This window comes from Triturus cristatus, chromosome 4_2 (genome assembly GCF_964204655.1).
Source record: "Triturus cristatus chromosome 4_2, aTriCri1.1, whole genome shotgun sequence".
Lineage (NCBI taxonomy): Eukaryota > Metazoa > Chordata > Amphibia > Caudata > Salamandridae > Triturus > Triturus cristatus.
Genome location: NC_140586.1, coordinates 737,799,215 through 737,813,728, shown reverse-complemented (window position 1 = coordinate 737,813,728; position 14,514 = coordinate 737,799,215).

Sequence of the window (14,514 nt, the reverse complement as noted above, 5' to 3'; positions counted from 1 at the left end):
CTGAGGGGTGGGTTGGAGTACTTTGGTGGGCTGGGGAGATCGGGGTTGTTTTGTGGGCTGGGGGTTGGGTTGTTTTGTGGGCTGGGGGTGGGTCGGGGTTGTTTTGAGTGGGGCTGGGGGGTGGGTCGGGGTACTTTTATAGGCTGGCGAGGTAGGGTTGTTTTATGGGCTGGGTGGGTCAGGGTTATTTAAAGTGGGGGTGGGGGGTGAGTTGGGGTACTTTTGTGGGCTTGGGGTGGGGGGTTGTTTTTTGGGCTGGGAGGTGGGTCTGGAATCTTTTGAGTGGGGCTGGGGGGTGGGTTGAGGTACTTTTGTAGGCTGGGGAGGTAGGGTTGTTTTATGGGTTGGGGGTGAGTCAGGGTTATTTAAAGTGGGGCTGGGTGTGAGTCAAGGTACTTTTGTGGGCTTGGGGGTGGAGGGTTGTTTTGTGGGCTGGGGGTGGGTCTGGAATGTTTTGTGGGCTGGGGGTCGGTCAGGAATGTTTTGTAGGCTGGGGGTGGGTCAGGGGTAGTGTAGCTACGGACGGATGGAAGCAGAAAGAGATCCACGGTGTGGTGAGTGAGGGTGAGTGGGGGTACTTTTGTGGTCATGGGGGTCAAGGATAGTTTTGTAGGCTGGGGGTTGGTCAGGGGAAGTTTGGTGGCCTGGGGGGGTCGGGGTAATATTCTGGGCTGGGGAGTAGGTAGGGGGTAGTTTTGTGGGCTGGGGGAATTGGGGCTAGTCTTCAGGGCTGTGGGGTTGGAGGTAGCTTTTAGGGCTGGGGGTTGGAGGTAGTTTTGGTAGTTTTCAGGGCTGTGGGATTGGGGCTAGTTTTCAGGGCTGGGCGTGGGGTTGGTTTTCAGGGCTAGGGCGTGGGGCAAGGTTTAAGGGCTGGGGTTTCAGTGGCAGTTTTCGGGGCTGGGGGTCAGGGTTAGTTTTCAGGGCTGGGGGGTCGGAGTAGTTTTTAGGGCTGGGGGAGTGTTGAGGTAGTTTTTTAAAATTGGAAGTTAGGGTATTAGGTTTCAGAGCAGGGTTAGGGGAATGGGTAGTTGGGTAGTTTTTAGGGCTCAGGGAAGGGTGGGGCAGTTTTTAGGGTTGGCCAGGGTCAGGTTAAAGGGCAGGTTTAAGGGACAGGGTTTTAGGCATTAGGGCAGGGGGAGGACACACCGTAGGGGTTGGGAGGGGGAAGAGGTATTTGTACCTCAGGGCGGGAGGGGGGTGGGAGTTTGTACCCTAGGGTGATAGGGAGGGGGTGGCAACGTTAGCCATGCATACCCCTTTACCAAGCATGCTATTACCATGAAAATTTGTGGTAAAGGCATGCGCGGTAAAACAGTGCGTGGTTAAGATGCGGTTGTTATTCAGACCGCATGGTTTAGGACTGCGGGGTTGTGGAACTCATTGTTCCATCATACAACCCACTGTTAGGCCTTTGGCTGTATGGCCCCTAGAAATAGCTGGGTCCCTTCGTTGGAGAAAAGTGGTAGTCAATAAAGACATCCCCCCTTAATTATCTCCTTGGAACTGACCACCCAGAGGTTGGTCTAAGCCAAAGTGAGGTAATGATCCAGTACCAGTCCTCACCCAAGGAATCTGGGGGGCTCAATCTGCAGTTAGTGCAGGTAAGCCCCAAAAGAAGAAGAGAACATGTAGGAAAGGTGAACAACTGTTAGCCACCGTTCCAGTGGGTCAGGGAGATTCTACCCCAATAAGGGAGAAAGCTGGCACTGGTGAAGTCCTCCCTAGCCCACAAAAAGACCTGACTAGTCAGGCAACTATCCAGTCTGAGATGGTGGCTCCTCAGCTGAAAAAACAGAGGGTGGAAGAAGGGTGTTCACTACAAAGTGCAGTTGCCCCCCACCGTAAACCAGCATACAGGTGGCCAGAATCCAAAGGAGCCTGTAAGTTAGCCCCTTCACCTATCAGTGAAGAGCTAAACGTGTAGTTCTGGGCACTGACAACTGTCAGTGGCCTCTGCTGGGTGTTAGCCTTCATGGCAGCACTGTCCTTGGCATGGTGGTCTAGCCCCATGCCAAACAGCAAGTTTGCCCCCCCCCTGACCCTGTTGGTTTGGTGGGGTTACTCAAGCTGTGCGTAACCTCTGTGGGTAAGCTGGGGTTTGCCCTAGCTAAGTTAGAATTTGCATAGGTAGGCACCCCTGAACCCAAACTAAAAAGATGGGGTAAAGACACTATAGAGGTAGGAAAGGAGCATTGGGAATTAGTTCCTGAAACTGTTGAGGTAGACAAGCTCCCCAAAGGGACTGACCTGGACAGGAAGATGTAAGGCAGAGTGGGCCCTACAATTTTCAAACCTACTCTTTCTCGTTTGAAAGACTAGGAAGACTGTGCCAGGTTGGGCTGGGTCTCCAAGCCTTTGGGTGGGGGTGGAGGAGGCATGTGTAAGAAAATGGGTTTCTGTTGCAGTAAACCCCACCCTCACACACTTTTTGCCAGATTTCTAATGCACTTTGACTTGAAGTGCCATGGGTCTCTGCCAATCAGGTTCCAAGGGCCTGTGTTCTTTCCCAAAACTGTATCTTAGAATTCACAATTGGCACATCTCTGGCTACAGGTAAGCCCCTTGTAAAAGGTACCATGGGTACCAAGGGCACTGTGACCAGGGAAGGCCTCTAAGAGCTGCAGCACCTATTGTGCCACCTTTAGAGACCCTGCACCTTAACACCCACACACTGCCATTGCAGGCTGCGTGTTTCGGAGCAGAGAAAAGTGAAGAGTTGACATGGCACACATCCCTGTGTGCCATGGTTGCAACCCATGCCTGTGGCCTAGGTAAGTCATCCCTCAAGCAGGGTACACTGGACCACATGTGAGGGTACTGTAGCATGAGTACTGTACCCCTATAGTGTCAGAGTCCATTCTTAGACATTGTAAGTGCAGTAAATCCTTAAAGAGTATATGGTCTGGGAGTTGGTCATTACGAACTCCACAGCTCCATAATGGCTGCACTGAACCCTGGGAAGTTTGGTAGCAAACTTCTCAGCACATTAAACCCACAGTGATGCCAGTGTGGGATTTAATGTAAAATGCACTCAGAGGATATCTTAGAGATGCCCCCTGAAAAACGACCAGCCCCGGTGTGGTTTTTGAATGGCTACCTGCCATTTGGCACCACCAGACAGGTTATGGACCCCTAGGTAGAGGGCCTCCACTCTCTGGGTCCAGAAAGAAAACCCATCCTGGGCAGAGGTGTCATGCCTCCTTCCCCAGGATGGGCTGGGTCCACGAAGGGGAAGCTTCACAGGCCTGCCGCCTTTGTTAGCTGACCCTGACTTTTGCTGCCCCCAGCAACTGGCTCCCACCGGTTCTGATGACCCCCCTCACATTTGGGAGAGATAATCGGAGGGAATACCACGTGAAGAAGGGAGGTGTGCCTACCTATCCCAACCCCACCCCTCAGGTGATGACGGCGAGATGAAGCACACATCACAGAAGATGAGGGGACCCAGCCAATCAGAGAGTGGCTCATACCCCCTCCCACTGGAGGGTGGCATACTAGGGGGTATACTCACCACAAGTAAGGGATCTATTGGTCCCAATCTGCACACCCCTGTAACACCCCTAAATTTAGTATTTAGGGGCAACGCTGAACCTTTCCTCCTCAGGCTCCTGCAACCGATGAAGAAGAAGGACGGAAGAAGTTGCACAGCAGAGGAGACTGTAGAAAAGAACTGACTTAGCCCCAGCCCTACCAGCCTGTCTGCAGTTTCCAGAGATCGCGTGTCAAAAGACGACTTGTCCTGCAGCCAGCAACCTCCAAAACCCCTGGGAGGACTGAATGCCTTCAACAAAGACCGGCTCTCCTGCAAACAGCAGCTCTGTTCAAAAGAAACTCCAAAGACAGACTCTCAGGTGAAATCCTCAAAAGGCACCTCTGCATCCGGCTGCCCTGCGCCCTGGGGAAGGGGACCTGAGGTGCACCCACATCCCAGAGCCCTCCAACTTACCTACCCTGCTGTTGATTCCTCCCAGAAGATTTCCTGGACAAAGCCTGCAGCCAAAATCCCAAACCAACAACCTCCATAGGACTGCATTAGGCTCCCGATATCTCCTAAGCACCCTGCACCCGGCCGCTCCTGCGCCGCTGGTGGTGTGGACTTGGTGCTGACCTAGGACCCCCTTTGCCCTGACCTTAACCCTAGGAGCCTGGCTCCCAAGACTGAGTGGTCTGCCTGTTAGCAGCCCCCAACCGAGGTGCCCCCTAGTCTTATTGGCTAACATTTGCACCCTGCACTCTGCACCCAGCAGCCCTGGTGCCGCTGGTGGTGCACTTTGAGTGCCAACTTGAACCTTGGTTCTAACCCCAGACACCCAGCATATAAGTTATTACTTACCGGCAAACCCATAACATTATTTTTCTCCACAGGACACCCATGTTGTGAGTTTTCCTCTGAAAGTGTTGTCAACCTGCTTTTTTTAGGAAACAATAGTAACTGTGCTTTATAAAGTAAATTGTCTTGCTTAGCTTTGTATTGTAGTACCCACAGTGTGATATCTAGGTATATCACCCTGAGTAGTCGATGTAACTAAAAAGTAATCCAAAAGTAATCTAACAGTAATTTCAATGTATTTTGAACTGTTTTGAAAGCAAATACAAACCTGTAACGATTCCAGTTTCAACCACAACTGCATTTCTGTGGATGCCTTGCATTTGAAAGTATATTATACCTACCTGTGCTAAGTTTTGCTTGTTTCTAGAAATAAAAAATAAGTATACCTTTTTTATACTTACCCGAATACAATAAATGCTTAACACTTCCTCCTGATCAGCCTAACTGCTCAACCACACTACCACAAATAGAGACGTTAATGATTATTTAATTTAGCCTCTGCTATACCACTGGGAATCCACTGGACTCTGTGCACGCTATACCTTACTTTTATATAGTATATAGAGAGCCAATTTTCTACACACATTATGAGATAGGCTGCCACAAAATGAGCATACAGATTTAGGTTTAGTTAGATAAAGAAAGGTGCTTCCAAAAACATGTTTATAACTGTCCATTTAAAGCATACCTTCCATACTTAATCTGGTAATACTGTTATAAAAAGAAAGACTTTGTCATCACAAAGCTTCAAATGACTCCATAATTAAAGCCAATACCAGCTACCAAACAGCCTTTACATTTGCAGATTTACTAATTGCACACATTTAAATTTATTTTAGGCAGCCGGCAACATGGCTAAAAGGTTTGTTTCTTGTTTAGCTGTCTCTCGCTCCTATGGCTTCCCAGCACAGGAGAGTCCCAACATTCCACTTCACCTGAGGCATCTCAACTGTTGGAATTAAGTGCCTTGGGATGGTTGTCTTTTATCAAAATGTAGGGGGAAAGTTGTTATTAAATAAAAAAGGTTGGGCATGTTGTACCCTGTTTGAAATTGTGTAGGTGGTTGAATGGGTATGAACCCTAGACAGACAACACCCACAATCCTAGTCAGGGTAAGAAGCAGGCAAACCCTTAATTACCCTGTACTCTCCCTTTGGTATCTTGGCATAGGGCAGTCAGGATTAACTTAGAAGTAATGGGTAAACTATTTGTGCAAAACTTCAAATAGTAAAACTGTGAAAACACCACACAAAAAGATCCCACACCAGGTTAGATTCATAGAGATTGATTTAATAAATAAAACAAGACCAAAATAAAAAAAATTACAATAAATGGAACTTGGGATGTTGAATTTCAAAGTTTATAATGAAATCTATCGCTTAGAAACAAAAAGTGCTTTTTGGGATATCGGGTCACGCCGGACCAGGTCAAAGTCAAAAGTTTAGGCCGGCAGTGATGGAGCGTGGGACGGCTTTAGAGGACCCAGGTTGGCTCGCTGAACAGAAGTATCTTAATCCTGGTTGAAGAACACTTGAGTGGATCCGGGTTGAAGAAGCTTCATCCAGCAGAGGCAATGTGCCGGTTCTGAAATGTGATGAGGCTAAGGTGCGAAGTCTTGATGCATTGGCGTCGAGAATCCTGCAGACGGGTCTTGCGATGGGAAGGCCGGTGTCGAGGATGCGAGGCGCAACAGAGACAATACTTCAGTTCTGAGAAGCGATGAAGCTGCGATGCGGAGGTTCATCATTGCGGCTGCCATCAACGAGAAATGCAAGGAGCTTGCACAGGGAAAAGCGTTGTGCGGAGTCGGTTCCAAAGGTTATGCGTCAGTCCCAGATGCAGGACGGGTCCAATCCACGCAACTGCAGTGCTGCATCAGTACTGCTCAGCTGAGAAGATGAATCAGTTCTGCTCTAGGATGTGTCGTTCAGCAGAGGATGCATCAGTTTCACTAGAGAAGCACCTTAGACCCACTTCCAAGGGTCCAGGACAGGAGTGGCACCACTTGGTAGTGTAGACTCACATATGGCAAAGTATATGTGCTGAAGCAGGGTCGTTGGAAGTATTTTATGTCCCTGAAACCTCAGATCAGGAGGCCAGGTCAGCAGAACAAGGCAGGAGTACAACAAACAGCATTCCAGCAGACTGACAGTCCTTTAACAGCAAAGTAGTGTACTGAAGTGGTGGTCTCAGAGGTCCAGTACTTATACCCAGTTACATCTTTGAAGTGGGGAGGGACTTCAAAGACATGCCTTTGAAGGGCACAGGGGTCCTGTCTTCCTGCCCTTGCTCCGGACACACTATGGGGGGTGGCAGGGCACAGCCTATTCAGGTGTAAATGAGACTGGGTCCATCCAGCTCCTCCCTCCCATCCTGCCAGGATGGCCTATCGAGTCACACCTAAGCAAGTGGCTGTCTAGAGAGAATACACAAAGCCCAACTTTCACCCACCCCAGACATGTGAACAGAGGCAGACAGCAGGCGCCAAATGTCTAAAGTAAGAAAATGTCAACTTCCCAAAAGGGGCATTTTCAGAATTGCAATTTAAAAGTCAACTACACCATTAGTTTGGATTTTAAATTTTGATTCCAGAGACACCAAACTTGAAAAGTCTACCTCTTAATAACTGGGTATTACTCTCATAAAATATAATACAGTAATCCCAATGTTAACCTATGGGAGAGATAGGCCTTGCAGTAGTGACAAATAAATATAAGTGTTTTTCACTACCAGGACATGCAAAATTCAAAATACATGTCCTCCCTTTTAAATACATTGCACCCTGCCGTCTGGGTTGCCTAGGGCCTACCTTAGGAGTGACTTATATGCATAATGAGGGAAGGTTTGGGCCTGGAAATTTTTGCTCGGCCGACCTGGCAATGTAAATGGCACACACAGGCTATGCAATAGCAGGCCTGAGCCATGGTTAGAGGGCTACTTCAGGGGGCGGCACAATAAGTGCTGCAGGCTCACTAGTAGCATTTCATTTATAGGCCCTGGGCACATATAGTGCACTTTACTGGGGACCTATCAGTAAATTAAATATGGCAATTGGGTATTAACCAATATTACCATGTTTAGGGGAAAGAGCACAAGCACTTTAGCACTGGTTAGCAATAGTAAAGTGCACAGAGTCCTAATACCAGCAAAAATGAGGTCAGAAAAAGTGGAGGAGGAAGGCAAAAAGTTAGGGTGAAGACCCCTCTAAAGCTGTCAGGTCTAACATGCCCCCAAATTGGGTGGCGTGGTGAGCAAAAGAATGATGGATTAGACCCAGATCTTTGTGACTGGGGATGAATGTTTGCATTGTTCAGCATTCCGTCCATCATTTGTTTCCTTTGTTTTTGTCACCCTAAATGGGAAGGGTATGCACAGATGTGGGTCCCGTGCTCACTGGACCACTGGATTCAAGCTAGCCTGGCTGATGAGGGGTGATGCCCCGAAACTGGTCCCAGGATGCTTGTTTTCGGTCCAGGGAGAACCTGGCTTGACAGTTCGGGCTGTATTGTTCCCATTGGAACAGGGTCAAGACTTATATGCATATGGCTGGGTCCAAACTAGAGTGGCGTGGTGAGCAAAAGAATGATGGATTAAAACCAGATCTTTGTGACTAGGGGGTGAATGTTTGCACTGTTCAATATTCCATCCATCATTTGTTTCTTTTGCTAACATGCCCCACCAATCGTGACAACTTTGACCCCTGGCACTATTAAAAAAGCAGTAACCTACTGATCGGGTGGCGTTTGTGGCGGACAAAAAGCGTTTTTAAACAACACATTTCGACTGGCTAAAAATGAAACGCATACTCACCATGACTGCAGAAACTTTTGGCCCAAAATGCTATGTGATTGTTCATAAGCTCCATGGTCACATAGCATCCAGTGGATTTGCAGACTGGGGAACTACAAGTCCTGATACGATTACATTCTTCTCTGGCTGTCAGATTCGAACTGATACTGGTATATGAATGCCAACAGACCCGATTCAGGCAAGAGACTCCTGATTTTTAAAGCCCAAAATGACTGTAATTTAGCTTTCTTCTGCCCGAAATTCTCCTCACTTTAATGTCAATGGAGAAAATAAAATCCCTGATTATTTTTTTTAACTATTCCTATTTCTACTTTCCAAATCTTGACATGCATGATGGCCTTTTTTTATACTGAGGCTATTAAGCAGCCCGGCATTATACCATGCATAACTGTTAGAGAAATTCATTTTAATGCCTGTACCTGCATTGAACTTTTATGTCACACATTAAAATTACTCCTTTACCCATTGCTCAAGCTGCATTATGCACTAATCACTCCACAGGTGAGTATTAGCAGTGTAAGGAGAGCTCCAGTAGTTTCTAGGTGCCCAGGAAGTATTTCAGACAGCCGAACCTTTGACCAAGAAGAGGTGACTGTGGTGGCTATGTTCATACATTTTAAAATGGAAAAGTGGGAGTCTCTGAAAAGAAACTGGGGGAATGTATTTTCTCCTTTGACTTAAAGTTGAAACAGAAGCTATTTTTGGGGGGGGGGAGAAACTAAGCCATTTTTAGCTTTAGAAATCAAGAGTCTTTCTGCTGAATCGGGTCTGTTGGCATGTATCCTATGAATGCCACAGTCAGGAGTCAAAGCACAGCTTGTTTTTATCATTGGCTCATACATCCTCTTTGTGGTATCTAAACCCTCAGTGGACAGCACCGACAGAGACAGCAAGATACATCACCTGCCTCTCACTACCAGAATCAGAGTGGCTGCAGCATGGCATAGACACTTGCCTTCATGGGAGTTGTTTAGTGCAATGCACCCACCTTTCATCGGAGTGATGATAGAAGCGCTTGGGGGTTGTAATGATGAGGAAGCAGAATAAGGTGTTAACTTTATTGAGTCCAGTTTCACAATACTGTTAACCGCCACCCACTGTCATATGAATTTTACCAACATTCTATCTGAGTGAGGCTCCCCGTGCACATACAATCAAAAGGGAGAAAGGACAAAGAGGGGAGGATGACAAAGGTGATGGCAACTACACTGTGGGGTACAGATCAGTGAAGATCGGCATATTACAGGTCCACTCATCACCTGGCTGCAGGCAGCGGCACTTCAGTGCCTCAGGCGGGTTTCTGGAAAAAGTGAACCTCCATGTTCGGCAAAAAGAAGAAACTCAGTTAGCTAAATGCATACATGCCAACAGACCTGATTCAGGCTCCCTGATCGAACATGATCAGACTCCCAATTTTTAAGCCAAAAAGGCAGTGCTTAATATGTTGAAGAATAAGTGCTGATCCTAACGTTTTGCTAGGAAGCCCAAAACCTGTGCTTTTGAATGCAGTGGTGACTAATACTAAGACTGTTCAGTTTTGATTTCACCTCGTGCCTCTTTAATCCTCCACCCCCCCTCCTGCCCGACTGACTGCGTCCCTTCTCACCTTTTGAAATACACCAGTGGCAACGTGATTTGGTGCTTTAAAAGGTTGCAGTTTATTTCACGATATGGTTGCACATTTTCATTTTATTGGTCATTCAACACATCCATGTTATTATAGACTTTCATTGCCTTTGTACATTTCTTGTCGTCATGTGCCATTAGACAGTACAGTTCTTTTGGTCGGGCCTTTGTGTCTGCGGTTCTAGGCTTCAACTTGCTATCGAGTTTAGTGGGAGTCCGTCTGGACCTGCCCGGGCTGCAAGTGCCGTTCCGCTTGCAATTGATCCTTTGCTGGCCTCTCGCTTGCTCCTCAGGGCCCCTCCATGTGGCATCCCAAGGTCCTTGTGCGAGCCCTTCCTCTACTCTGCCTGTGGCTGTGTCCTAGTTATTTCATTCCCTCAGTACCCCTGCCGTGCGGCATCCCAATTGCCCAGTGGGAGCTTCCCATCTACTCTGTCTGTGACTGTGTGCTGTCATTCGCTCGCTCAGTGCCCCTGCCGCGAGGCATCCCAAGGATACTGTGTGAGCTTTCCATCTACCTCTAGTAATTTTCCTCTGTTTCTATCTTTCTTGGGTTTCTTTCGCCACGCTACTTATGGTTTTTGGATCGGAGGGAGCTCCCCCTTACTTCCTACCCTTCTGCCTTATGAGAAACCCATCCGTTATAGGACCCCTACAATGTTTAGCAGGAACATATCCATCCCCACCCCCGTCAGGTGTATCCCATCCTCTTAATGGTAACCAGGGGACCTCATGTTGATGAAAAGTGTCTCACGAACCCCCAGCTGTTGGCCCTGCATAATTTCGCCGTAGTGATATTTAGTTTACATCTTGACTTTTCCACCGCCCCAGATCCACGGCCCCCCTCAACCCTTTGCACACTATTATCTCTGAAAAGATAACCTCGCCGGGCGGACTAGTCTTGCTATGGCTGTGAGGCCCGCCTGCATTTTTTCCAGAAGGTCCCTCCTTCCTATTGCTGCCAGGTCATTCCCTCCCAGGTGGATCACTACCGCATCCGGTTTGCCACCCTGTCCCAATGCTTCCGTGCCGCGGGGAGCAGTTGGTTCCATCTCATTCCTGGGCACCCTCAAGCTCACCCCTTCTCTAGCTGCTACCATGTGTGTTGTAACCCTTCCATGTCCTGGCAATCCCATTCAATCACTGGCCATGTTTGAGTTTTCTCCCTAAAACCCTAGTCATATTTCAATCAAGCGTCACCTTGGTATTTTTGTTGGTCATCATGTATTCTCTGCTCGTAGAGAATCAGGGCTGCTTCACTCTGGGGGAATTTTTCTATGACTATACATGCCAGAGTCCTAAATGCCTTTAGCCAATTTTCTATTGACCTCTCTACTCTCGGCTTGCGCCTGTCCCTCCTGCCCTTGTCCTTTTTGTCCCATGTTGTCAGGTCCAAGCCTGCCTGGCGTACCTTTAGCAATGAAAAAATGTCTATGAATTCTTTCCTCCATATTTGCTCCTTTACAGTCAGGGGGATCAGGTTGACCAGCCCTAAAAGCTTTGTAGTGGTAGGGGGGTCTCCAGGGGAGGGTCGGAGGTACTCGCTGGCCAGTTTACCCCTTGGGTCCAGGCCTTCCCCTGCCCCGTCCTTCTTTGCCGCATCACCCTCTGGAGCTGACTACCCCCTTGCAGAGCTCCTTCGGCCCTTGGCTCCCCGGTCTACTTCCCCTGTTGGGGGTCCTCCTGCCTTCCAGCCCCCTTCTCTTTTTGGTCCGCCTTTCTCTTTGCCACTTGCTTCTGTAATGACCACAGGAACTCCTCAGGGTTCGGGCGATGCACAAAGGGGTCCACCTCCTGATTCCCCAACTCTGACTTATCATACACAGAGTATTGAGGTGATCAAGCAGGGGAAAGGAATTAGGGTAGGAACAGCGGGGGAATGGGATACCTGTAAACACAAAACATAGGATTACTACAGTTCCACGACAGACTACTCTCATAAATTCTCACTACAACTGCTAGTACCTGGAAACACAAATAGCTATCGTAGTGTCCCTATCTTCTTTACAGACAAGATACTTCTCTCAACCTGGAAGATCGGATACCTACAACAACAAAACAATGATCAGTGTCATTCGTTCCCACTTCCTACTTTCCTACTGAAGGAAATAAACATGACTCTTACATACCCTTCCAGCGCTCCCCCAAACTGTAGAAGAAGACCAGTGGAAAACATAGTAAAGAAAAAAGAAGATCCCCCAGGAAAGTTCTTAGGAGGAAAATCAAGAGTCATAAATCAGAAGAACTGATAGGCAACTGGTATAGTCTTTAGCACAATGTAAAGAAAAAATAAAAATAGTGAACCAAGTCAATAGTATTTCTTGACTCTAATTTCTTTCCTTTTCCATTAATATCAAAATGATTCCTTTGATAGGCTTAGTCAGTCAGTCAGTCAGTAAAAACTTTATTTCGGCGCAAAGCCATAAAAGTGCTTACATTTTAAAAAGAAATCACAGATACAATATATTTACAAGCCATTTACATCCCTACATGACAGGCCTCTCCATAGCAACACGATCAAAGAATCCCTAAAAACTACTAAGTTAAAAGAATAAAAGGATGTTAAATCTATCATTAAAAATAGATACAAGAAGTTTTACAATAGTAGAAATGGCGGACATCAGGCTGTGCCATTAGACACTCCAATACAATTATACTTGGCAGCTTGCCTGATGTACCACATACTGTTTAAAAAACGAGAAACCGCAAATACAATTGGAGGGCTAGTATCATACTTTAAGATTCTCAATGCCGCTATACATTGCTTGAAACCCAGGTTTTTACAAAGTTGTGTTAACCAGTGTTTACGCTGTATCCGATAAGCAGGGTAGAGAAAAAGAACGTGGATTTCAGACTCCTCCTTATAATTACATACAGGACATTCCTTCTTTGAATCTTTCGCCAATCTACTAGAAAGTACATGAATTGGGAGGGTCCCTAATCTGAATTGCAGATATAATTTCCTAGCCCTGGGAAGTAGGATAAAATCTAGGAAGGGTTCCTTGTAGTATGTATCTTTTATAAGGAGAAATTCTGACGTGAAGCGCCCGTGTACGGAATTGTTTTGTATTTGGAGTTTCATTGCTCTGTATTGTCTTATTAGTTCCAATCTAGAGATCAGAGTACATGAAGTTTCAGGTGAACTCCACAGATCTGGGTTCTTTAATTCCAGAGTGAGGTCCTTTATATGACAGAGCCAAGGAATTCCCTTATTGCGGCACTGGGGCAATATCTCTTTTAGCTCAGCCCTAATGTCAGACAGTTCAGGTGTCACCCAGAGTCGCCTTCAAAATGTAAGGGGTCTCAGTGCTATCTCTTCGCCCAGAGGCCTAATGCCCAAATCCATACGGAGGGAAATAAGTGGAGTGCTGTTCGGTAGACTTAAAAGTTGCCTTATAAAATTATTTTCTACCTTTGTTAGATTGGAAACCTGGCAATGGCCCCACAGCTCAACCCAATATAATGCAGCCCCTCTGGCTTGGGCAGTATAAATTTCAAGTGCAGGGGCAATGGGTTTCGAGTCTGAGGTTCTATGCAGCTTCAAGATATCACCAATCGTCTGTGTTAGCCTAATGGTAGCTTTTGCCACCGATGCCTCCCAAATAAAATACTCAGCCAGGGTAGTCAAACGTCTCTACTCTCTCCAGAGGAATACCATGTAGAACTGGGTTGGAACGCTTCAGTTTGGGGGGATTAAAAACCATAAACTTACTCTTTGCTAGATTTGTCTCCAATCCCCACAACATGCAGAACTCTGCGAACCCATCTCGGATCCGCTGGATGCCCATTGGAGTTTTGGAAAGTAACAGGGTATCATCCGCAAACATTAGTGCGGGAACCCTTCCTGTGGTTAACTTTGGGACATCACTATCCTTGATTTTCCTTAGGAAGTCAATGAGCCCGTTTATAAAGAGACAGAATAGGGTGGGAGCGAGGACGCATCCCTGTCGAACACCATTAAGGACAAGGAACCGGGCAGATAGCTCACCGGATTTTCCACATCGGACCTGCGCAAAGTTATCCGTGTGTAATTTTATGATAGACCCGAGCAGGTACGGGGGAATCCCAAGATCCCTCAAGACCCTCCAAAGCTTCGCCCTTGGTACCATATCAAAGGCCGACTTCAGATCCATGAATATTAAATAGAGGCTGCCACCCTCTAGGACAACCATTTTCCATAACAACAGCTGAAGCATGAATATCTGGTCCATGGTTGACATCTTTGATCTGAAGCCGGCCTGATATGGGCTGAGTATTTGTTCTTGTTCTACCCAGTCCTGTAAGCGATCCAGGAGCACTCGCCCAAAAAGTTTCTGGGAGATGTCAATGAGGCTAATTGGCCTGTAATTAGATGGCGTGAGGGGGCAACCTTTCTTGAATATTGGCACTATCTCGGCCCCACACCATGTATCTGGAAGATCCATACCCCCAGCAATTGCGTTAAATAAAATGCAAAAATAAGGGGCCCAGATCTTTGGCTCTCCCCGAAAAAGGCTTAGTCAATTTTGTCCATCCACAGGAGCGACTAACACAAACTTCAATTGAGGTAATCCAGAAACAAGTTAATCTTCAAATGGTACCTGTAAGTTGCCCAACCAAGGTGAAGATCCAGCAGAACGCGCCGCTATGTAAGCTGTAAGACTGCTTACTAACTCTGTCCATAAAAGGAAAGAGAGTATTACCATGTCTTCCTCCTCTTCCCAGGAAAGTTATGGACTCCAGCCCAGCGCTTTTCCCTGAGAGCGTAG